The sequence below is a fragment of the Pan troglodytes genome, chromosome 16, assembly GCF_028858775.2.
Source record: "Pan troglodytes isolate AG18354 chromosome 16, NHGRI_mPanTro3-v2.0_pri, whole genome shotgun sequence".
In the NCBI taxonomy this organism is placed as follows: Eukaryota; Metazoa; Chordata; class Mammalia; order Primates; family Hominidae; genus Pan; species Pan troglodytes.
The window spans coordinates 89,111,686-89,137,162 of record NC_072414.2 but is presented as its reverse complement, the minus strand read 5'-3'; the positions used below and the strand labels follow the sequence as shown (position 1 = coordinate 89,137,162).

At 35.8% G+C, this 25,477-nt stretch overlaps 2 long non-coding RNA genes across 3 annotated transcripts in view; one reads left to right on the top strand and one right to left on the bottom strand.

Annotated features, from left to right (window-relative positions):
• The window catches only part of LOC134808481 (uncharacterized), a 140,190-nt gene that overhangs the window by 113,132 nt on the left and 1,581 nt on the right, over positions 1-25,477 (bottom strand). The gene's annotated exons all lie outside the window — the stretch shown is intronic.
• Positions 3,325-25,477, top strand: part of LOC134808482 (uncharacterized) — a 47,169-nt gene continuing 25,016 nt past the window's right edge. Inside the window, exons 1-3 of the long non-coding RNA XR_010151532.1 lie at positions 3,325-3,410; positions 4,943-4,995; positions 10,597-10,675. This is a non-coding gene — a long non-coding RNA (uncharacterized LOC134808482). The remainder of the gene's footprint in view (positions 3,411-4,942; positions 4,996-10,596; positions 10,676-25,477) is intronic.

The following is a 25,477-nucleotide window of genomic DNA, read 5'->3' as shown; positions in this document are numbered from 1 at the left end:
TCAATGAAGAGTTTTGATTATGCATCTTTATCACACAAACACATACACCTAAAACACACATGTATTACTACGTCAAAGCATTCTGTTTAATTAAAAAGTTCCACAAGAAAATAAATGTTAAAGGATTCATGAAAATGAATCAGAGGGAAATGCGAATCAAAACCACAATGTGATACCACTTCATACCCATTAGGATGACAATAATAAAAAAGACAGGTAACTGCAAGTACTATCAAAGATATAGAGAATTGGAACCCTCATCCTTTGCTGGTAGAAATGTAAAATGATGAGGCCACTTGGAATATAATCTGGCAGTTCTTCAAAGGATAAGCATACAGTTATCATTCCTAAGTACACACATAAGAGAATTGAAACCATATGTCCATATGAAAAGCCTTATACATGAATGTTTATAGAGATATTATTAGTAATAGCCAAAAAGTGGGAAAAAGTCCAAATGATCATCAACTGATGAATGAATAAATCCAATGTGGTACTTTCAATAGAATATTATTTAGCAATAAAAGGAATAAAGTACACATGCATGTTACAATGTGGATAAAACTTAAAAATATGCGAAGTAGAAGATGCTGGTCACAAAAGACCATATACAGGATGAGTTCATTTATGTGAAATGTCCAGTATAAGCAAATCTAAAGAAATAGAAAGTAGATAGAGGCAGAAAGTTGTTTGGAGGTTACCTAGGTCTGTGCCAGGGACGAAGGTAGGGTTAAGGAAAATGAACAGCAGCTGCAAATGAGTAGAAAATGTCTTTTTGGTGCGAAAATGTTCTAAAATTGAGTGTGGTGATGGTTGCTTAACTCTGAATATACTGAAAATATTACATATTGAATGGGTGAATTACATGATATATGAGTTATATATAAAAAATTACATTGAAAATAAATTAAGATAGGATTTCTATTATATCAACAGATCATCTTTTACAGGTGCCTCTGGAGTGTATATACCATAATCTTCAAATTTTATATTTAGTAACTGCTTCTTTATTTGATTCTTCTTCAGAGTATAAGACCCAGAGCACAGCAATTTTATCTCACACTTAAAATTCTTTATATTTAGCGTATCTAGTACTATAAATACTTAATGAGTACAGAATGAATTTATTGATTGATTAATTAACCAAAGAGCTAACCTTTCTCCTGCCCTAGAATTCGTCAAAATCTAAATTGCAGCTTATTTCTAAAATTGTGTTAAAAGACACGTTACACAAAATTCACCATTTTAATCATTTTTAAGTACACAGCTCAATGGCATGAAGTGCATTCACAAAACTGAATCTCTGTACCCACTAAGCAATAAATTCTTATTACTTTTCCCCTTAGTTTCTAGCTACCACCCTTCTGCTTTCTCCTTCTGACTTTACTCCAAATACTTCATTTGGTGCTATCATCCACATTTGTCCCTGGCTTATTTAACTTTTCCCAATGTCTTCGAGCTTCATCTACTTTGTAGCATGTGTCAGAATTTCCTTCTTTTTTATGGCTGTATAATATTCCACTTTATCTATGATCACATTTTGTTTATCTATTCATCTTCTGACAGACACTTGGGTTGCTTCTACCTTCAGCTATTGCTAATAATGCTGCTATGAACATGGTGGTACAAATGTAGGTCCCCGATTTTAATACTTTTGGTTATGGGGTGAAAATTAGGAGAAACCATGATACTGCTTTCCATCCCAGCTGTACCATTGTTCATTCCCAACAGCATTGCATAAGGGTTGCAAGTTCTCCATGTTCTCACAAACTCTTGTTATTTTATGTGTTTTTTATGATAGCAATCCTAATGTATATGAAGTAGGATCTTATAGTTTTGATTTGCATTCCCCCATGATTAGTGATTTTTGAGCATCTTTTTGTATCTTCACTGGCTGTTTGTATATCTTTGGAGAAACAACTAATCAAGTCCTTTGTCCACAAAATAGATCCACAGCCTAATTTAGCTCCTAAGAGCTAAATTATAAAAGACTTAGAAGAAAACACAGGGGGAAAGCTTCATGTCATTAGATTTAACAATGAGATCTTGGCTATGACACCAAAAGTGCAGGCAACCAAAGAAAAAAATAGACAGATTGAACTTCATGAAAACTTTTAAAAATTATACATCAAAAGACAATATCAACAGAGTAAACAGGCAAGCCACAGAATGGGAGATAATAATATTTGCAGTTCACACATCAGAAAATAGATTAATATACAGAACATATAGAGAACTCCTGAAACTCAACAATAAATTTTGTTTTAACTGTCAGAGCTAAGGATAACTATCAGAATATTTTAGTATCACTCCTCACAGCAGCTGTACTGCACTTTAAAAAAAAAAAACAAACTATATTCTCTCAACTCATACTGGGAAGCCTGAACTTATGTGTGAGTGGAATGTAAATTCTGAAGGCTGGAAGTATTGAAGGCATAACTAGAATAAGAAGCTGTATTTCCTTTGAGTTTTTTCTTTTTTATCATTTTTCATTTTCTCTCTAGTATTACAAATTAGCAGATGAAGAAAACAGCTCTCTGTGCTTATGTGTGTGCATTTAGAAGTAGAGCAGGCATTTTTATCAGCTAGACAGTGAGCTTTTAAAGCAAATTAGTAAGAAGAGAAGCAGGGAGGTCCAAATAAAATCTACTCAAAGTGGAGAGCAATTGTAATGGGGCTGGGGGTGGACTGAAATATTGATTCCTAATACTTACTCTCTTCATTATTACACGCAGTGACAAAAACTATCAAATTATAACCAGAGGCCATTTTGCAGGAAAGGGCAAGAGAAGAGAACAACCACAGATGGAAACTGCCATCCAGTTTTTGTAGCACAGTAGTGACGGCGACAAAAGGTCAGCAAAGGGGAAGGTAAATAATGTAGGAACAATGCTGAATCTGGGTTCTGATTCAGGCAACAGGAGCTCAGGCCTACATGCCTACTTTTTGATTTTACCATGGCTGGACTTTCAGAAAGACAGCCCTAGTCACACGCCTCCCCATCCCACCTTTTTCATCTGTCTCATCCCTCCCATACGACTTCTGCCAGAGAGCACCTAGCAAAATGCCTCTCGTACACAACCAACAGTTACTCATCTACTAAGGTAAGGAATGCCAACATTGTATTATCTACTGAGTGAATTATTAAACAAGGGTGGAAGGGAAATTAATGAGGCAATGGAAAACCTAAAACTTAGAGTAATAATTTCCTTCCCCCCGACAAGGGGGAACAGGATGTTAGCGCTTAGCAAATCAGGTGTGTCCACACTTTGATCTTTATCTTGGAGATTCTTTTACATTATGAATTCTAGAACAGTGGTAAGTGGTAGCTTCTACAAACAGAAATTTACTGCCAATGAAATTAAATGTGTGGCTACAACATCAAACAACCAGAATTTAAGAATTATTATGTATGTTCTTTTCTTATCCTATATATAAGAAATAAAGCTTACATATTTACATAATATTCATGTTTTAATCTTTTAGCATTGAAACTAAATTCCCACTCAAATGAGTTAGTGAAAGATTCAAAAATTTCTATTTTGTCTCTTCATTTGTATTATTCATAACCAAAATAAACATTAAACACAATAGGCATCCTAATTTTTTTTTTTTTTGAGACAGAGTCTTGCTCTGTCACCCAGGCTGGAGTGCAGTGGTGCGATCTCGGCTCACTGCAACCTGCACCTCCCTGGTTCAAGCAATTCCCCTGCCTCATCCTCCCGGGTAGCTGGGATTACAGGCACACGCCATCAGGCACGACTAATTTTTTATTATTTTTAGTAGAGATGGGGTTTCACCATATTGGCCAGACTGGTCTCGAACTCCTGACCTCAAGCAATCTGCCTGCCTCAGCCTCCCAAAGTGCTGGGATTACAGGCATGAGCCACCGCAACAGGCCAGCATCCTATTTTTTTTTAATGTAACTACAGTGTTGACATTCCTGATTATTATTTCATAACAAGAAAACTGAAGGCCACGCTAGTGTAAAATATATGACCTCTTTTTTTTTTTTTCTACTAAGAAGCATTAAAGGCGATGCAAGTTTCCTTTTGGAAGAAGAATCTTTTTGCCACCAAGCTGGTATTAATTTCCTGTTCAAAAGGGGCTACGTTGTCAATGTGACACTTTAATCAGCCCCCAATGTGACTGGGAAATGCCGACTTCACAATCAATGTCAATGTATTTCATGTCGTCTCGATACCTCTTAGTCATTTTGCTTCAGAAGTGCGTGAACAGGGTCAATATATTTCATTAGTTTGTTTCATCTGAAGGAGAGTACAACACGAGAACTTTGATTATATTATAAGAATTGCTTTAATGTGACACCGATTCCCTGATTGTGCTATACCAGACATTCAAGGGCTGGAGGGCAACAAAATCATCTTTCCCCTAAACATTCATCCAGCCACCACCAGCAAAATGTGCCGCAAATGAAAGAAGAAAATAAGATCCAACTCAATTTACATAGTGGAGATGAGATTATGCTGTCATAAATGCATTATAAAACAGGATCATGGAGATTAACTTTGAAGAATGCCAGTGAATAGTAACAATTCTTTTCCACTGTCTAATTGTAGCAGTAAAAATATTTATGACTCTAAAATTTAATAGTTATTTTCATAGTACTGCCACATAATTAACTGCAATAGAATGTTTGTGCATTCTTTCTCAGTGAATTTTATAGCTTCATGACTATCAAACAAATACAAAGTGACTGCATTAGTCCCATCTAATTCTTCCTTTAAAATTATTCAATGGCACTTTTATCCAACAATCCTTGTTGTTTACATCTGACCTCTTTCTAGATGAAGAGGCTACCATCCAGCTCCTCACGAAGTGGATCTTGTAGAGTAGCTATTCACTTTGACTTTTATTATAAGATATGGTATATATTTCCTTGTATTTTGCTTTGTTTCACTGTTTATCTCTACCATTTCAGAGAACAGAATAAAGTGAGGGTCTGAAGAATTATCAATAAAGCATGATCCTTTCGTAAGTCAATTTCTGAATGCAGAATTCCTTTTTGCTTAGACTGTGTTTTGTTATTGCACTCTAGCATGTTCATTTGCCATCTACGCGCCTGCAGATAGAATTATTCACAGTAAACATCCAGGACATACTTTCTTGTTTCTGACCTATACCCCATTCAAATCTTGTCTGAGGTTGGCCATGGCTTCTTGGAGAAATCCAGATGCCCCTGCCCTTATGCTATGTGCTGATTTTTGTGGCTGAGACTTGACTCTTCTTTTTCCAAAAGACTTGTCTGGGGTTTGCCATGTCAGCACTTCCTGTTTTATATCATCATGCTGGAGAGTACCTAGCCAGAACTTCTGGCCAAACCACTGCTCGGTATCCCTTCCAAAGTCTATAGGTATTCAGGAGACAGAAGTCAGACATACTTTTACTGAAATCACATTTTTTCTTAATATCTTCATTCCATTTCTTAAGAAAAAGACTGACATAAAATACATTCTATTATTTCTTTAAAAAACAAGCAATGTTATTGACCTTTAATGAGTATTGTCTCTCCAAAATACTAAAAGAAACCCCATAAATGCAGCTTATCTTGCACTTAATGCATTAGTATCATAAAACGCAATTTTAAAAAGCCACGTCATTATGGTCTTTTATGTTTCTTAGGCATTTTCATTTCACAAAGGAAATCAGCCTTTTTGCCAAGAAAAAGAGAATTAGGGAGAATGAAATTTTATGTAGCAATATTTTACTCCTATTCATAAATATTTTTTGAATTTTAAAGTCTGTTATTAAAAAGTCATCAGTAGTTCTGCTAATAGCTATTATCTTTATTTTATCACAGAGTATAAAGACAGATATTATTCACTAATGGTTATAAGCGATCATAACCAAAGTAACTTTTAACACAAGATTTCAGTAAAAATGTCTGTTAGGTAATGCTATACTTTAGATGTTTATTCCCTCCGAATCTCATGTTGAAATTTAATTCCCAAAATTGGAGGTGAGGCCTAATGGGAGGTGTGTGAGTCATGGAACTGGATCTCTCAGTGACAGATTGATTAATGCCCTTTCTTGTTGGAGGTGAGTGCATTCTCCCGCTATTAGTTCTCTAAGTGCTCTCTAGAGAGCTGTTTGTTGAAAGGAGTCTGGCACCTAACCCCATCTCGCTTGCTTCCTCTCTTACCATGTGATCTCTGCACAGCCAGCTCCACTTTGCCTTCTACCATGAGTGGAAGCAGCCTGAGGCCCTCACCAGAAATCAAGCAGAGGCTGGTGCCATGTATTTTGTACAGCCTGCAGAACTATAAGCCAAATAAGCCACTTTTTAAAAATATATTACCCAGATTCAGGTATTCCTTGATAGCAACAACAACAACAAAAAAATAGACAACAACACTCAACAAGTAAAGAACTACAAGAGTAATACAGAAAAATATGGTGTCTATCTTAAACAGATACAAAGAGCATATGCACAGTGCTTAGCAGTATGTTAGAGACATTGTCAGTTCAAACGTCTTTGCTAGTAACAAAATGTCCAACTAAAAGTCATATAAAGTTTATTTTTCACACATAACAAGAAATCTGGAGATAAGTGAAATGAATGTGGAATTGTGACTCAAAGAGAACTTTGTTCCTCTTTTCACACAGACACCCTTATCATGCTATCTGCAGCCTTGTCACATCAAGGATGCAAGGTAGTTCCAAGCATTTCATTCACATGCATCTTTCAAAGAAATAAGATCATCATGGATTTCCTCATGCACACCATTTCATTCAGCTTTGAAAACAGTGCTTCCCAGAACTTTCCTGGAAGACATTCTTTTTACTGGGACTTGCTTGCTCACATAGCTAACTTCTGCCCTACAGGAATCTAGAGAGGAGTAGCCAGAATTTTCTGCTTCTATCATGAGACAAAGGAAATAAAAGGGGTAGGGGATGGCCATTGGGTAGACAACCAACAATATATTCAACAACATGAAAGTTTATGCTCAGTAAATCCTTAAATCTAAGAATAAAAATACAACTATTAGTTTATTCAATTTGGAGGGAGATCCTCTATAAAGATAGGGCAAACAAAATAATCATAGTCTTAATTTAAGAAAGACTGGATTTAGGGCAAGAATCATGAGACAAATGAAAGCACTTTAAAATACTGAGGTTATAGTTACATTGGAATGCTGTGCCAACTTTAAAAATAATGAGACAAATCTTTAGATTCTTTTAGGGAATCATCTCTAAAATCTGTGTCTATGATTACACACACATACACATTACTGAAAACTGTGTAATGCCTGAGAGTATTAAAAATGTATAAACTCACCTATAACTACATACACATTTATGCTTGCAAATGCATTGAAAGTTTTAAAAAAAATTATCCAAGAAACTTATGACAGTTTCTGGGAATCTGGATGCCTGGTGAGCAAGGAGAAAAATAGACTTATTTTCTAATAAATATCCTTCTGTATCTTCTAAATTTTATGCCACATGGATAGTTTAACTCTTTTTATTTCTCATAATATATTTATATATAAATGTGTGCCTATATATCAATAAATATCATAAACAGATGTAACTTTTTATTTTAAGGGAGGGTAGTAAGAAAAAGAGAAAAGATGTATGGCACCAATAATAAGGAAACCATTAAAACTTCTAACTGTGCAAGATTAGAACAGGATCCAACCCAGACTATGAAAAAATCTAAGTGATGAAAACACAGCATTGCTCACATGCTATTTGATAGAGAATAATTGGTCTAAAGCAGATTAATGACAGATTTTCTTATTGATATCTTTAAGAGGATGTTGATTTCTGTTTGTATATGCAAGTCCAGTTTATTATAATAAATACCTGCCTAGGAGAAATAGAAAGCATAAAGAGGTCCTTTTATGATTTTATGCAGTGCTACTTCCTCCATCTCACCAGATAGAAAATAATGACAATGGTACTAATGATGATAATCAAAAATATTCTTAGTGGTGATGCAGTATTCCTCAATTTTGTAACCATAGATAAGTTTTTAGGATTAAATAACAATTATAAATTTAAATTGAGAGGGTACAAATTTTGACTATTGAACTACACCACAAGGAAAGCAACTTTCTTCATTTTTATGACTAGCATTAAGGGAAGCAACAATATGGCTGTGAAATAGCTAATCAAACTTATGGATACATTTCTGGCTTATGGGTACTTTTTCCTCTTTCCTTTCCTTTGCTATCCTCTCATTTCTTTTAAATGATTAAAGCAGGAGGTAATTTTAAACAAACTTTTTTTGAAACTGATCATGGACAGTGATTTTTGCCACTTGCAGGTCTTTCTATTCTAGAATTTAATCTAGTTATAAACTTGCCATATCTCAATAATATTGTCGGTACAGACAATAACACTCAGCAAATATATTTTAAACTCTCAGAAATTCAGTCACAAGATCGGTTACAACTTTTGCTATCAAGGGAACTTCCCAGGCATATTCCAGTTTGAAGATTCTGCCAAGAAATCTGAGCTCTGTTCAAAGTTCTAGCTGTCATTTCATGAAAGAATCCTGGAATTTTAACAGTTTAAACAAAAAGCCTTCTAACATCTTCCTTTCCCACTGGGAATACACTTCCAAAAGCCTCAGAATCTGATAAAACATTTTCTGGGACTTCATTAAATTTTATTTCAAACATATTATATGTTTAAATGTATATACATGTTTTCCATGCGACCAATATTTTATATAACAGAAATATATGTAATGATAGCTACAAAGAAGAATGAAATGGGCATATAAAATGGCCATACGATTTTATTTTTAAAACTGCTGCTTGAATGCCTGATTATTTAGTTGCATTTTTCACTCATTCCTCGCTCCAATTCTCAGTTTGTTATTGTTATTACAGCTTATTTTCTATTTAGTTACTCTGTAGTCAGCACTATTTTAAATCTTGGGAAAAAAATCTACAGTTGCTGTGACTTTGCAAAAGTAATTTAATTGACTCAGGACCTGACCTCCAAACTACAGCGATGTGATTAAACTGAAGCAGAGTACCAATCATCTGAAATTCCCTTATAATCCTCCACAGAGGCCAGGTTTGCTGGTGCCCATATTCACGTATGGGCCAAGTTTGCTTGATGAATGCGAAGGATTGTTCAGTTGGCCAAGCAAGTCAATGAACACAATGTGCTTGTTACACTAGGATCTTCCGTCTAAGTCAATGGGGTTGTGTCTCCAACTAAAGGAAGGATGGGAACCCTCTTCTTGGAAAGACTTAAAAGTTATTACATTTTTTAGAGAAAAGTAGATGTATTATTTATTCATAAGGCCAAACTTATGATGAATGAGAGTAATTAATATGCTCCCTGGTTAGAATGGGTGGCAGAAAGAATTAGCTGAGGGGTTAAAAGAAAAGTTTATCTGTGTTTAGTATCTCAGGAAATAAGGTTACCTGTAGTAAATTAAGTGTTTTGGTGTCTCAATATTACTTGCTAGCTAAAGCATTTAGCACTAGCTTTAGCATGACAAGTAGGAAGAAAATCCTTAATATTTATATTGCATTGGTAGGAATATAAGGCTTAATGTAGAGTTCATAGAATTCCTTTTATAAAATGGCTTGTACAGCATATGATATATTTAGAACACTAAATGAATTAAATGCCTCCAGATGAAGGTTGCTGCTGAGCATGACAGTGAATGAGCCACAATGCAGATTCATTGATTATCTTAATTTTAAGAGTCAACAGCAGGCCCAGCCTACTCTGAATAGATATTCTCTACAACAAATGCTCTCAGTCCCCTCACTAGCATGTCAGATCACTTTTGTAATGGCATTTCAAACTCTGGAAAAGAAAGACACTGTGGAAATTCAAGGTCAGGTCTTATTGTAGTTGTTATTACTGTAAAAACATAACCAGCCAGAATAGATTACTTTAACTGAATTTTTAGTTTAACTGAGAGTCATCCAAAATGCCCTTTTTAAAAACATCTGTAGTTTAAACATGACTTATATGTATTAATCCTGTTTCCTGTCTTAGACACTGCAAGCAAAAGCGAAGTTTTTTAAATGGCTCATCATTTTGTAAAAGCTCTTTTTTTTGTTATTTTGAATGAAATAACATTAAATGAAGAAAGGAAATTGGAATAAAAACAAGATAAGCACTTTTCCCAATTTTGTCATTCGCTTGCTCTGTGATCTTGAGCTTTTCCTGTGTTGTGACTCAGTTCCCTTCTAACCAAGAAAGTTACACTTGTCCTAGCCACTTTCCAAAGCTGTCAAGAGGTTCACCTTTGCAAAGAAACATGCATACACTTTGGTTAGCATAGAGCATTATAGAAATATTAAAGATTCTGTGGTTAGAGAAAGCAGACTGAGCTAAATATATACCAACCCTAGATTATACCCTAAGGGGGTGAGTTTCTGTTTGATTCATTTTCAGTAGTTCTTTGCTACAGCATTAAATTATTAATAAGTTGCATCTGTTGCCTAAAAATATAATTTGAAATCATATCTGCCAATAATCAATGATTTAACCTAGGCTCTAGTTTTTAAAAGTTTCTCTTGGCTGCCATGTAGTGAGTATCCTTTATGTCCTGGATATCATGCTACACGAACCTTTTGTAATTCTTATCCACAGTAGGAGATTAGAAAGAATCCTGATTTCTTGCTTCTTATCAACAATGTAGAACTTTCTTCTGGTTCTTTCCTTGTACAAGGTAAGCAGTGTGAACCTTTGAAAGGTCATTATGAACCTCCAGTTAACCTTCCAGCAACTGTCCTAGCCTTTCAATTTTATGTTATTATGTAAACAATAAAACAATGAAGATTAATTTATTTTAATAATAAAGAACTTCATTGACAACCTGCTTATGGTTAGACACTATGTCAATTGCTGAAGACAAAAATGAAGCTCACATCACTTGTGAGGCTGCCTTTGTCTCTGAGGAAGCAGAATGAGTAAGTAAATAAATACAACACAGTGAGCTAACAACGAGGCAAAATTATGAATACTGTACTAGGAGACCATGCACAAGGAAGAGACAAAGTCAGCTGGCAGTGTTAGGGAAATTCTTCCTAAACAAGAATATATTTGGTGGATGAAATAACATTGTTAGTTGGAGAAAGGGGTGTCATATCCAGGATCAATTTCCATGTGGATAGAAGCATAGACATGAAAATGTGAATCTTTTCGTGAGAATAATTGCAGCTCTGTTTTGTGAGAGCTGTGGGCAGTGGGAAGAGGTACAAGATGAAAATGGGTTTGGGCCATATTATGAAGGACCTGCTATGCTGTTCCCAGGAGTATGGCTTAAGATGCTAAAAGCAATGGGAAAATATTCAAGATTTCCAGTAGGAGTATGATATGATCTATTTTAGAAAGTTATGTAATATATGGAATTGGTGGTAGAGTTAGGAAGATGTAGAAAAAAATCTACGTTTTGGGACAAAAAAACGAGGGTCTAAACAAAAGCAGTTCTGAGACATTTTAGAGTAAAGGCATAGTGATCCTTTTGTTCTAAGGGAGAGAGACAGGGAGAAGTTCACGTGCCACACAATAGTTTAAGTGGGTAATGAATGATAATGACATTAACAGTAATAATGAAGGCAAATATGGGAAAAAAATACTCCTTTGGGACTTAGTACCAGTGATGCTGTAAAACATCAAAGTGAAAATGTCCAGGAAGCAACTAGAAAACTGGATCCATAGCTCAAAAATAATAGATGATGTATCTCTGTTCATCAGCAGCAGCTGATGTTACTGAAACGGATGGAAGATACTGAAATCACCCCAAAACATGCTCCATTAACCTACAGAATTAATAGTTTCTCTAATATATCAACACTTACTTTCTTCTGTAGTCTTTCATAAAAATGGGTTTCATGACACTAGGTTATTATTTTATAGGTGTCAACTGTTACTAAGGTAATCCTAAAATTTAAAGTATAAATCAAATCAGGGATGCTATTAATAAATATGCTTAAGAAACAGGTGCAGCCTGGGACTGTTCCTGACACACTGAAACATAGGATTATGCTAATTACTGTCCATCAATTTTTTTATAACCCTTTATCATTCTAGAAGATCCATGCATGCCATCATTAACTTGGATAATAGGAATTCAATTTTGCTCATCTCTGCAAACTGCATTTCTTTCCAGATACATACTCCTCTTGTCCCTTTTTAATAGTATCTTTTTGGTTTTAATCCCAGAACTCTAGGGCTTCAATTAGCATTTTGTAAACTGTGTCTTAATATTTGCAATTGGTAACTGTGTATTAGTCTGATTGTGGTGTTTATGAAGATATTATTCACTAATTAATGTCAAAAGTGAAATATATATGAAGTTAATTTAATTTAAAAGTAACTTATGTATAAAGATTATTGAGCATAACTGCTTTCAAATGATACCGAAAGCAAAGAGGCCTTTAACTTAAAGTTTTACGGCTGGACTTTCCGGACCTGCATATTAGATGCTTGAAATTTGCCACACTACGCTAACAATAAGTTAAAAATAAACAAACTTTAAAAATGTTCAACTCTTCTTAAATACATCAGAGAGTAAGATCACAGGGAATACTGCTGCCTGTACAAATTAGAAAGGCAGACAGGCAAGTAAAGAGAATTGTAATTTATTAGAGGAGAAATCCATCAACAGAAACCTCCATGGGAACATGTGCCTGGGTAGGAAAACCTAAACTGTGATTGATGGATTTTTGGAAACTCAGTGTGAATAACTCTGAGGGTTAAAAATCAGGGGATGGACTCAGTCATAGGAGGAACCCCACACAGTAAATATCAGAGAAAAATCCCCTTATGCTTCCGGCAGGAGGAGGGGAAAGGAACCACTTTGAAATATGCCAGAGCATCCTGTTCTTCCAGTCAAGGCCTGCCCTCCAAGATAAACTATTATTAGACTCTAAGCTGCTGTGACTTTCTCAGAGACTACCCTACCTCAGAGAAGAAAAATATCCAGTTCCAGCCTGCTACGTCTTTCCATGTGGAGGAAGAAAGACACCCAATTTTAGCTCACTCTAGCCATTCGGCCCCACCTAAGAGGGGACAAATCTTGCTATTTACTAGTGAAATTCACAACCAGGGACATAAGCTCATCTAAAGGCTGAAACCAAATCATAGGACTATAATATACTTTCTTTTCCACACATCTTACTACTACATTAAAAAAGACATGTTTACTGCAGCTCCTTTTTTTCCTAAAACACCATGTTCACTTCTCAACAAAAAATTGCAATGCAGACTAAAAGGAAAAATAGATAGTTTGAAGAGATTGAACAAGCATCAGAACCAGGATCAGATATGGAAGGAATGTTAGCATTAACCAACCAGAAATTTAAACAAACAAACAAAACTATGAGTAATGGGCTCAGGCTTTTTATTTAAAAAATAGACAACATGCAAGAACAGATGCATAATGTAAGCAGAGACACGAAAATTTTAAGAAATAATCAAAAAATCCAAAAGAAATGCAAGAGATCAAAGACATCGTGTCTAGTTTTTTGTTGCTGTAACTGAATACTTGGAGAGACTGGCAAATTTACAAAGAAAAGTCATATATTTCTTACAGTTCTGGGGGCTGGGAAGTCCAAGGTCAAGTAGGGCACATTTGGCGAGGGCCTTCTTGTTGGTGGGGACACAATGCAGAGGGCTGAGGTAGTACAGGGCATCATGTGGTGAGGAGGCTGAGTGTGCTGGCTCAGGTTTCTCTTTCTACTCCTATAAAGCCACTAATACCACCCCTCCTCATGACCTCCTCTAATCCTAATTACCTCCCAAAGGTCCCACTTAGTGAATACCATAGTCGTATTTCCCACCCCTTAATTCTATTACAATAGGGATTAAGTTTCACCATGAGCTTTGGTGGAAACAAACATTTAAACAACAGCACACTGTGACAAACATAAAGAATCTCTTCGATGGGCTCATTAGTAGACTGGATACAGTTGAAAGAATTTATGAGCTTGGGGATATTGTAATAGAAATTTTCAAAACTGAAAAATTTTTTTTTGAAAAAACAGACTAGAAACTGTAAGACAGTTACAAAAAGTGTAACATATGTGTAATAAGACTATCAGGAGAATAAATAGAGAAAGGAATAGAAGCAATATTTGAAGTAGTAATGACTGAGAATCAAAAAGAAGTCTCAGCTATATGTTTTCTACAAGAAACCTATGCTAAATAATACACATATGCATTGAAAGTAAAGGTTGAAGAAAGATATACCATGCTCAACTATTTAAAAGAAAAAAGGCAAAGTGCAGTGGCTTATGCCTGTAATCTGAAACAGTTGTCAGGCCAAGGCAGGAGGATTGCTTGAGGCCAGGTGTTCAAGACTAGCCTGGGCAAAATAGGGAGACCCCTATCTCAACAAGTACTACAGAATCAACTAGGCATGGTGGTGTACACCTGTAGTCACAGCTTCTCCAGAGGCTGAGGTGAGAGTATTGCTTGAGACCAAAAGTTCGAGGCATCAGTAAGCTATGATAGAACCACTGTACTCCACACTGTGTGACAAAGCAAGGCTCTGTCTCTAAACAAACAAGCAAACAAAACAGAAAGCAAACAGGAATAGCTCTATTAATTTCAAAAATACCAGAAAGTGAGCGAAGGATATGAACAGACACTTTGCAAAAGAAGACATTTATGCAGCCAACAAACATATGAATTAAGAGCAAGGAAATTTATTCGGGATAAGTGGGGGTATTACATAATGATAAAAAGGTCAATATAGTAAGAAGGTATAACCATCCTTAATATTTAGGCACTTAAAAACAGAGCATCAAAAATATAAAATAAAAACTGATAGAACTATAAGGAGAAAAAGTTAAACCCACTATTATAGTTGGAGACTTTAAACCTCCTCTATTCAAAATGGACAGATCCAGAAAGCAGAATATTATTAATAGTAAAGACATAGAATCAACACTACCATCAGTCAACTAGATATAATTGTCATTTATGCACTGCTATATCCAATAGCAGCAGATCACATCTACCTCTCAAGCTTGCACTGAGCACTCATCAACCCAGGCCACATTCTGGGCAATAAAACACACCTTAACAATTTTAAAAGAATAAAAATCACACATTGTCTTATTTCAGACCACAATGAAATTAAGCTATAAATCAGTAATAGAAAGACAGCTAGAAAATCCTCAAATATTTTGAGAGTAAACAACTCACTTCTAAATACCACATGGGTCAATGAAGAAATCTTAAGGGATATTAAAATATTTTTAAAAACTTTCTATAAAAATTAAATTCATAGAAACAGAGAGCAGAAGGGTGGTTACCAGAGGTTGGGGGTTGGAAAATGGGTAGATGTTGGTCAAAGAGGACAAACTTTGGTTATTAATATAAGTTGAATAAAAGAGACCAAGTATCTGTCATGGTGACAATAGTTATTAATAACATATTGTATACTTATATCTTACTAAGAGGGTAGATCTTAAGTATTCTCACCAGACTCACAAATACGAAAAAGATAGCTATTTAAGGTGATGGATATATCAATTAGCTTGATTTTGATAATCATTTTCTGTGTATACACATCCAAAAATGTCATGTTATACACTCTGAACTTATACAATAATTTTCAATTATATGTTGCTAAGGTTTGGATATAGTTTGAACCTACCAAAAACGTATGTTGGAATTTGATCCCCAGTGTGGTATGTTGGGAGATGGGGCCCAGTGGTAGATGTTTGGATCATGGAGGCAGATTCCTTATACATAGATTAGTGCCCATTTCTAGGAGTGAGTTGTCATTCTCATAGGACTGAATAAGTTACTAGAAAGTGCATCGTTATAAAAGTGAGTTTGGCTTCCTCTCTCATCTGCCATGTGATCTCTTTGCACATGCCCACTCCCTTTCCACTTTCTGCTATAAGCTGAAGCAGCAAGAGGCCCTCACCAAATACAGATGCCCAATCTTGAAATCTGAACCATCAGAATTGTGTGCCAAATACATATATTTTATTTATAAATTACCCAGTCTCTGGTGTACTGTTATAGCAACATAAAAAAGATGACATATGTCAGTAAAGCTGGGAAAATTTTTAAAATATTTTGAACTAAATGAAAATGAAAATGCAACTTATCAACATTTGTGGGACACAGTGAAAGCAGTGCTTAGAAATTTATAGCATTGAATACTTTTACCAGAAAATGAGAAAGATCTTAGATCAATACTCCAAGTTTCTACCTTAGGAAATTAGAAAAAGAAGAGTAATTAAGTCCAAAGTAAGCAGCAGAAAGGAAATAATAAAAATTAAACCAGAAATTAATGAAACAACAGAAAATCAATAAAACCAAAAGCTGTTTATTTGAGTAGATCAATAAAAGTTATAAACTTTTAGCCATGATAACTGTGGGGTTGAAGGGTAAGAGAGAGAAAACACAAATTACTAATATCAGAAATAAAAGATAAGTCATTACTACAGATCCAATGGACATGGAAAGGATAATAAAGGAATACTATAAACAAATCTAATTTCACAAATTTAGAATTTCACAAATTTGAAAAACCAGATGAAATAGACCAATTCATACAAAAAGAAACAATCTGAATAAGCCAATATCTATTAAAGAAATTTATTAAACATTAATAAACTTCCCAAACAGAAAGCACTGTATTCAGATAAGTTCACTGGTAAATTCCATTATATACTTCAGAAGAAAATTGTACCAATTCTCTATAATTACTTCAAGAAGACAGAAGAAGATGGAATACTTCCTAAATCACTCTACGAATTCAACATTACATAATATCAAAACCAGCAAAGATATTTTAAGAAAAGAAAATAACAGGCTAATATCTCTCATAAACATATATTCAAAAATCCTCAGTAAAATGTAAGCAAATTAAATCCAACAAAGTATAAAAGGAATTACACCCACAACAAGATACGATTTTTCCCAAGTATGCAAGGCTGGTTCATCACTAGAGAATCGATTATTATAATTAATTATATCAAAAAGCTAAAAAAGAAAAAAGAAGCACATGATTATATAAATAGATGAAGAAAAAGCATTAGGAAGAAATAAATAAACTGTTTGCAGATAACATTATTTTCTATGTAGATAGTCTGGAAGGATCTATTAAAAAACACCTGGAACTAATAGGCAATTATAGCAAGGTTGCAGAATACAACGTTCATACTCCAAAAGTCAATTGCTTTTTTATAAATCAGCAATAAACAAATGGAACTTGAAATTAAAACACAATATTATTTACACTACCATCCTCAAAATTAAATACTTAGGTATAAATCTAAGATATATATACAATATTTATGAGAAATAATACAAAACTCTGATGAAAGCTGTCAAAGAAAGACTAAATAAATGGAGAGAGAGTCCACATTTATCAATAGAGCAAATATTGTAAAGATACCATTTTTTCCAAACTAGGTCTATAGATTCAACCTAATTGCCACCAAAATCTCTTCAAGTAATTTTCTGAATATCCACAAAGTGATCTCAAAGTTCATACAGAAAGGCAATAAATAAATAAATAAAACAGTATAGCCAACTCAAAAGTGAAGGAGAATAAAGTTGGTTTACTGACACTACCTCACTTCAAGACTTAGTATAAATCTTTATTAATCAAGACGGTGAAGTATTGGTGAAACAACGGACAAATAGATCAATGGAACAAAACAGAAAGCCCAGAAGTACATCCACATCAATATATTCAACTGATCATTGATCCCATGGACATGGAAATGATAATTGACCAAGGAACAAAAGCAATGCAATAGTCATTTCAACAAATGGTGGGACAAATGAACATCTAAATTAAAAAAAAAAAAGGTGTGGGGACAAACCCACACCTCCACACCCTTCACAATAATTAGCTCATAATGGATCATAAAACTAAAGTAAAATGCAAAACTGTAGAATTCCTAAAAGAAAGTATAGGAGAAAATCAAGGTGATGTTGGGTAGGGGGATGACGTTTTAGGTACAACATTAAAGCCATGACGCAAGAAAGAAAACTGATAGGCTGAACTTAATAAAAATTAAGAACTTCTGCTCTGTGAAATAAGTGAAGAGAATGAGAAGAAAAGGTAAAGACGGGGATAAAATACTTACAAAATATGTATATAATAAAGGACAGTTGTCCAAAATATACAAAGAACTCTTAAAATTCAACAGTAAGAAAGCAAACAACCCAATTTCAAAATGGGAAAAGACCTGAACAAAAAATTTTCTCCCATTCTGTAGGTTGTCTGTTCACTCTGATGATAGTTTCTTTTGCTGTGCAGAAGCTCTTCAGTTTAATTAGATCCCTTTTGTCAATTTTGGCTATTGTTACCATTGCTTTTGGTGTTTTAGTCATGAAGTCTTTGCCCATGCCTATGTCCTGAATGGTATTGCCTAGATTTTCTTCTAGGGTTTTTGTAGTTTTAGGTCTTACATTTTAGTCTTTAATCCAACTTGAGTGAATTTTTGTATAAGGTGTAAGAAGGGGCCCAGTTTCAGTTTTCTGCATATGGCAAGCCAGTTTTCCTAACACCATTTATTAAATAGGAAATCCTTTCCCTATTGCTTGTTTTTGTCAGGTTTGTCAAAGATCAGATGGTTGTAGATGTGTGGTGTTATTTCTGAGGCCTCTGTTCTGTTCCATTGGTCTATATATCTGTTTTGGTACCATCTTCCCAGGAGGCATTGCTTGCTTCAGCCCAGGTCCCGAGGGGTAGGGCACAGCTGTAACTGGGAGAGGTAGACTCCCTGTTGAAACCCTACCTGAATTCAAGATTTAGTATAAATCTTTATTAATAGAGATGGTGAAGTATTGGTGAAACAACAGACAAATAGATCAATGGAACAAAACAGAAAGCCCAGAAGTACATCCACATCAATATATTCAACTGATCATTGACCCCATGGACATGGAAATGATAATTGACCAAGGAACAAAAGCAATGCAATAGTCATTTCAACAAATGGTGGGACAATTGAACATCTAAATTAAAAAAAAAAAAAGGTGATGGCTCCATTGCAACTTGGCCCCATGGAAGAGGATGTAGCAGCAGTTTGGCTCACTGATGGTGGTCCACCAGGCAGGGGTGGTTGAGCACTGGAATGGGAGGGTACTGCAGCCACTCATCCCTGGAGCAGAACACCCTCTAGCAGTAGTTCCAGTTCCAAGAAGGCATAGCACAGTAGCTGTGTTGACCACAGCAGGTGAGGTACAGTGTCAGCTCCTGTTCTGGGGGAAGCACAGCTGTGTAGACTCAACTGGGCTTACTGCCTGTGAGGACATTTTCCCGCATGGGGAAGTCCCTCCTGGTTCTAGCTGCTCCTGGATGGGAAATGGGGTGGTGGAGGCCAGGTGTTTACTTCTGTTCTCTGTGGCCATCCTGGATTTCTGTTATCCAGAATCTACAAGGAACTTTAACAAATTGACAAGAAAAAAAAAACAACCCCATCAAAAAGTGGGGAAAGGATATGAACAGACACTTCTCAAAAGAAGACATTTATGCGGCCAACAAACATATGAAAAAAAAAAAAGCTCATCATCACTGGTCATTAGAGAAATGCAAACCAAAACCACAATGAGATACCATCTCATGCCAGTTAGAATGGCAATCATTAAAAAGAAGTCAGGAAATAACAGGTACTGGAGAGGATGTGGAGAAATAGGAATGCTTTTACACTGTTGGTGGGAGTATAAATTAGTTCACCATTGTGGAAGACAGTGTGGCGATTCCTCAAGGATTTAGAACCAGAAATACCATTTGACCCAGTCATCCCATTACTGGGTATATACCCAAAAGATTATAAATCATTCTACTATAAAGACACATGCACACGTATGTTTGTTGCAGCACTGTTCACAAAAGCAAAGATTTGGAACCAACCCAAATGCCCATCAATGATAGACTGGATAAAGAAAATGTGGCACATATACACCATGGAATAGAATGCAGGCATAAAAAATGAGTTCATGTCCTTTGCAGGGACATGGATGAAGCTGGAAACCATCATTCTCAGCAAACTAACACAGGAACAGAAAACCGAACACCGCATGTTCTCACTCATAAGTGGGAGCTGAACAATGAGAACACATGGACGCAGGGAGGGGAACATCACACACTGGGGCCTATCAGGGGTGAGGAGGCTGAGGGAGGGATAGCATTAGGAGAAATACATGGATCCCAGAACTTAAAGTATAATAATAAAAAAGTGGTAAAAAATAAAATAAAATAAATACATGAACAGACATCTCACCCAAGATACACAGATGGCAAGTAAGGATATGAAAAGATGTTCAATACCACAGGCCATTATGCAATTGAAAATTTAAATAAAAATGAGACATCACTACTCACCTATTAGAATGGCCCAAATTCAAAATACTGCAATTCGAGAGTAATGTTAGCAAGACAGCCAACTAGAAGCCCTTAGTTCTGGTCTTCTCACCCCAGAAAGACAGTCAAAACAACAAACAAGTACATTTTGATTAAAGTAACCAAAGGAGAACACTTGAGTACCTCAAAGGAGTAGCAGGAACCCTGTAAAGCACAGAAACCCAGGATGGCCACAGAGAACAGAAGTAAACACCTGGCCTCCACCACCCCATTTCCCATCCAGGAGCAGCTAGAACCAGGAGGGACTTCCCCATGCGGGAAAATGTCCTCACAGGCAGTAAGCCCAGTTGAGTCTACACAGCTGTGCTTCCCCCAGAACAGGAGCTGACACTGTACCTCACCTGCTGTGGTCAACACAGCTACTGTGCTATGCCTTCTTGGAACTGGAACTACTGCTAGAGGGTGTTCTGCTCCAGGGATGAGTGGCTGCAGTACCCTTCCATTCCAGTGCTCAACCACCCCTGCCTGGTGGACCACCATCAGTGAGCCAAACTGCTGCTACATCCTCTTCCATGGGGCCAAGTTGCAATGGAGCCACCACATGTACCTCTCCCAGTTACAGCTGTGACCTGCCCCTCGGGACCAGGGCTGAAGCATGCAATGCCTCCTGGGAAAATGGTGCCCTGGCAGAGCCACTCCATCTACCTAGGCAATGGTATTGCCTAGGTTTTCTTCTAGGGTTTTTAGTTCTGGTCTCCTTACCTCAGAAAGACAGTCAAAACAATAAACAACTACATTTTGATTAAAGTAACCAAAAGAGAGCACTTGAGTACATCAAAGGAGTAGCAGAAATCCTGCAAAGCACAGAAACCCAGGACGGCCACAGAGAACAGAAGTAAACACCCGGTCACACCCTGCCCCTTGTGGCTGAGCTGAAGTGGCAACCTGCCTCCTGGAAAAACAGTACCTTGGCCACCCAGAGCAGTCATGCTCCTCCAGTGTGTGAGTTGAATCTGTACCCTGCCTCCTGGGAAATGGTGCCTTGGCCATCTAGAGCAGCCATGCTCCCCTGCGCTTTAGCGGAAGCAGTGCCTTGCATCTTAGGGAAAAACTGGCTTGGCCACCCAGAGCAGTCACATCCCCTGGGTTTGAGCTGAATCAGCACATCACCTCCTGGGTAATTAGTGCCTTGGCTAAGCCAAGCAGCTGTGCATCCTAGGGATGGTCAGATGTAATAATCTCTAACCTAGGGAAACAGCATCGGCTGAGTTGAGACACTCTGCCATACAGACCAAACAACCTTAGTGCTCTGTTTTTCTAGAACTGGACTAACTCCCTAGTGTCTGAACTGCTGTGATACCTCCTTTATAGAGACTGGAGTAATCACTGTGCTGCTCCTTACCCCCATTCAGCGTTGCCACTCCACCTGGCCTCACAGAGTCTGGGATATTGATGTATTCTATCGTCCCAGGGTTCAGAGTCACCATGACATGATGCCTCATTGCCAGAGACTGAGTTGCCACTGTGCCCTATTGGCTCTGGTTGCCAAATTACAACTGTACCCTGCCCCCTGGGCCCAAACCTCCAGAACATTCCTTTTTCTCCAAAGCTTGGCCAATGCTATAACCTGTTCCCCTGCCTCTCATGATTATAGTCACAGCTACTACCTGGGTTTCTAGGACCAAGCTGCTAATGGGTGCCTCAGAGTCACAGATACCCAAGTTCTGTGGGCAATCTACATCCACTTGTTACTCACAGAGTTAACCTGAACTCCAAGACTCAGGTGCCACAATTGGTTCACAAGATTCTGAGCCTTGGTCCCTGGCTCCACGCCACTCTAGCACCTGTACTCTAAAACCCAGAGCTACTACAGCTGCTTATGGCAGTGTCAGACCCAACACCGGAGGGATGCCTTTGGCTAAGTCTCCTTATAGGGAGGGAAATTGAGAATAAGAAGACCTCAAACATCTTTGCCATCTAGGAGCCTAAAAACCTATGCTGCTGCTGCCACAAACTCATACAGCCTAGGCCACAGAGGCATTCAAAGTCATCACTGACATTGATCACAGCTGAAGATGCTGCATAGAAGCTATTCTCCTGCATCTACTTGGAACGAGAGCCACCATACTTTTCCCCATTGGCGCATAAAGACCCAACTGCAGGTTAAAGTCCTTCTGTACAAAAGCTACTTGGTAAAGTTTGGAAGAAGTAATTTTTTTCATGAGATGCACATAAATCATTGCAGGGACAGGACAACTATGAAAAAGCAAGAGATTATGACACTATCAAAGGAACACAATGATTCTCCACAAAGAAAAGGAAGTTTACAAATTGCCTGAAAAGGAATTCAGAATAATGATCTTAAGATAACTCAGTGAGATACAAGAAAATACAAATGCACAATTCAAGAACATCAGGAAAAAAATTCATGATTTGAATGATAAATTTAACAGAGATATTATTAGAAGGAAACAAAACACTTGGAGATGCAAAATTTAATGATTGAAATAAAAATGCAATAATGAGCTTCAACAGCAGACTAGATTAAACAGAAGAAAGAATCTCTGAACTTGAAGATAGGTCTTTTGAAATTATCCCATCCTTCATCTTGGTAACTGCAGCACTTATCAAAGTACATTATATATTCAAGAAATGTTTATTGAATTGAATAAACTAAGATACCAACAACAAAAGAAATTACCCAGTTGAAGAGAAAAAAAAAAGAAAAAAAGAATGAAAAAGAGCAAAGACAGCTGCAAGACTTATAGGACACCATTAAACAATCAACCTTTTGCATTAGGGAAATTTCAAAAGACTTAGACACGATGATAAAAACAGCTGATTTAATAAAATAATTCCTGAAAACTTCCCAAGGCTTGAAAGTGAAATGGACATCCAAACACACGAAGTGCAGAAGTCCCCAAACATAATCAACAAAAAAAAGAGATCATCACCAAGGCACATTATTATTAAGCTGTCAAAAGCCAAAGATAAAAAGAAAATTTTTAAAGCAGCAAGTGAAAAGTATCAGATCATATATAAGGGAATTTCTGTTAGACTATCAGTAAATTTTGTAACAGAAACCCCTACAGTCTAGGAGATAATGGGATAATATTTTCAAACAGGCAAAAGAAACAACAACAACAACTGCTGTACAAGAAAACAAATAGAAATACAAAGCTGTTCTTCAGAAATGTAGGAGAAATAAAGTTTTTCTCAGACAAGCAAAAGAAAATTTGTCACCATTATACTCGTATTACACAAAATGCTTAAAGAAATTATTTAAGTCAAAACAAAAAGATGATAATTACTAACATAAAAACATATAAAAGTATAAAACTTACAAGTCAAGATAAATATATAGTCAAATTTCAAATATCCCAATACTGTTATGGTGCTTTCGTTCACATTTTTCTCTAGTATGAAGGTTAAAAGTCAAAACAGTAAAAAATAATGATGGCTACATTAAGTTGTTAAGAAAACCATAATATAAAAAGGTATATATTGGGACATCAAAAAAATAAATTACAACGAGGAGGGTAAAAGTCTAGAGTTTTTGTATACAAATGAAGTTAAGTTGTTAGCAGCATAAAATAGTCTATTATAACTATAAGGTGTTTTATGCAAACCTTATGGTAACACCAAAGCAAAAAACTGTATTCAAGGAAAGAAGGAATCAAAACTCAGTACTAAAAAAACAACAAGTGAAAAAGATAAACAACAAGAGAGGGAGGATGAAATAAAGGAGTTACAAAACAGCCAGAAAACAATTAACAAAATGGCAGTAGTAGTCCTTATGTATCAATAATGACTGAAAATAAATGAATTAAATTATCCAGTCAAAGAAATAGAGTGACTGAATGGGTTTAAAACGCACAATATCCAATTATGCGCTTCCTATGAGAGATGCACTTTAGCCCTAACGACACACATAGGCTGAAAATAAAGGGATAGAAGAAGATATTTCATGCAAATAGTAACCAAAATAAAGCAAGAGTTGCTATACTTTTAACAGATAAAATATACATCAGGTGAAAACCTGTTACAGGAAACAAAGAAGGTCATTATTTAATTATAAAGGGCTCAATTCATTAAGAAGACATAACAATTGTAACTATATACACACCCAAGATCAAAGCTCCTAAATAAATCTAAATAAATAAAAAATAAATCTTAATGGACATGAAGAGAGAAATAGATAGAAATACAATAATAATAGGTGAGATCAGTACCTCATCCTCAACAATGTACCCATCAACAAGAGAGAAAATTAATAAAGGAATAGTGGAATTGAATTGCACTAGAGACAAAATAGAACTATGAGATATATACAGAATGTCCATCCAACAGCAGCAGAATACACATTCTTCCTTGATGTACACATGCAACTCTCCCCAGAATAGACCATGTAACAGTCCACAAAACAAGTCTTAACACATTTTTAAAAATCAAAATCATATCAAGTGTTCTTTCTGACCACTATTGTATGAAACTAGAAATAAATAACAGGAAAGGCTTTAGAAAATATGCAAATATATGGAAATTCCACATCATGTTTCTGAACACCCATTAGTTCAATAAAGCAATTAAAAGTAAAATTTAAAAATTTCCAGAGATAATTAAAAATAAAAACACAACATACCAAAACCTGTGGGACCCAGCATACTCAGAACTCAGAGAAAACTTTATAGCAATAAATGCCCACATCGAAAAAGAAAAAGATCTCAAAAAATAAACCTAAAGTTTCACTTCAAAGAACTATAAAACAAGAACAAAGTAATCCCAAAATTAAGAGAAGGAAAACATAATAATAAAGATCAGAGCAGAAATAAATGAAATAAAGACTAAACTAATAGAAAAGATCAACATAACAAAGATTTGTTTTTTTAAAAAATAAAATCTAGAACTATAAATCCTTTAGCCAAAGTAACTATAAAAAAGGGAAAACTAAACGAAATCACAGACACAAAAGGAAACATAATAATATACCACAGAAATACGAAGACTAATACAAAAATATTATGAACACCAATACGCTAACAAATTGTAAAACCTGGACAAAATGAATAAATCCCTGGACATACACAACCTATTAATATTGAATCATGAAAATAATTAGGAAACATGACCAGACTATTAATGAGTAATTAGATTGAATCAGTAAAAAAAAGTCTTCCATTAAAG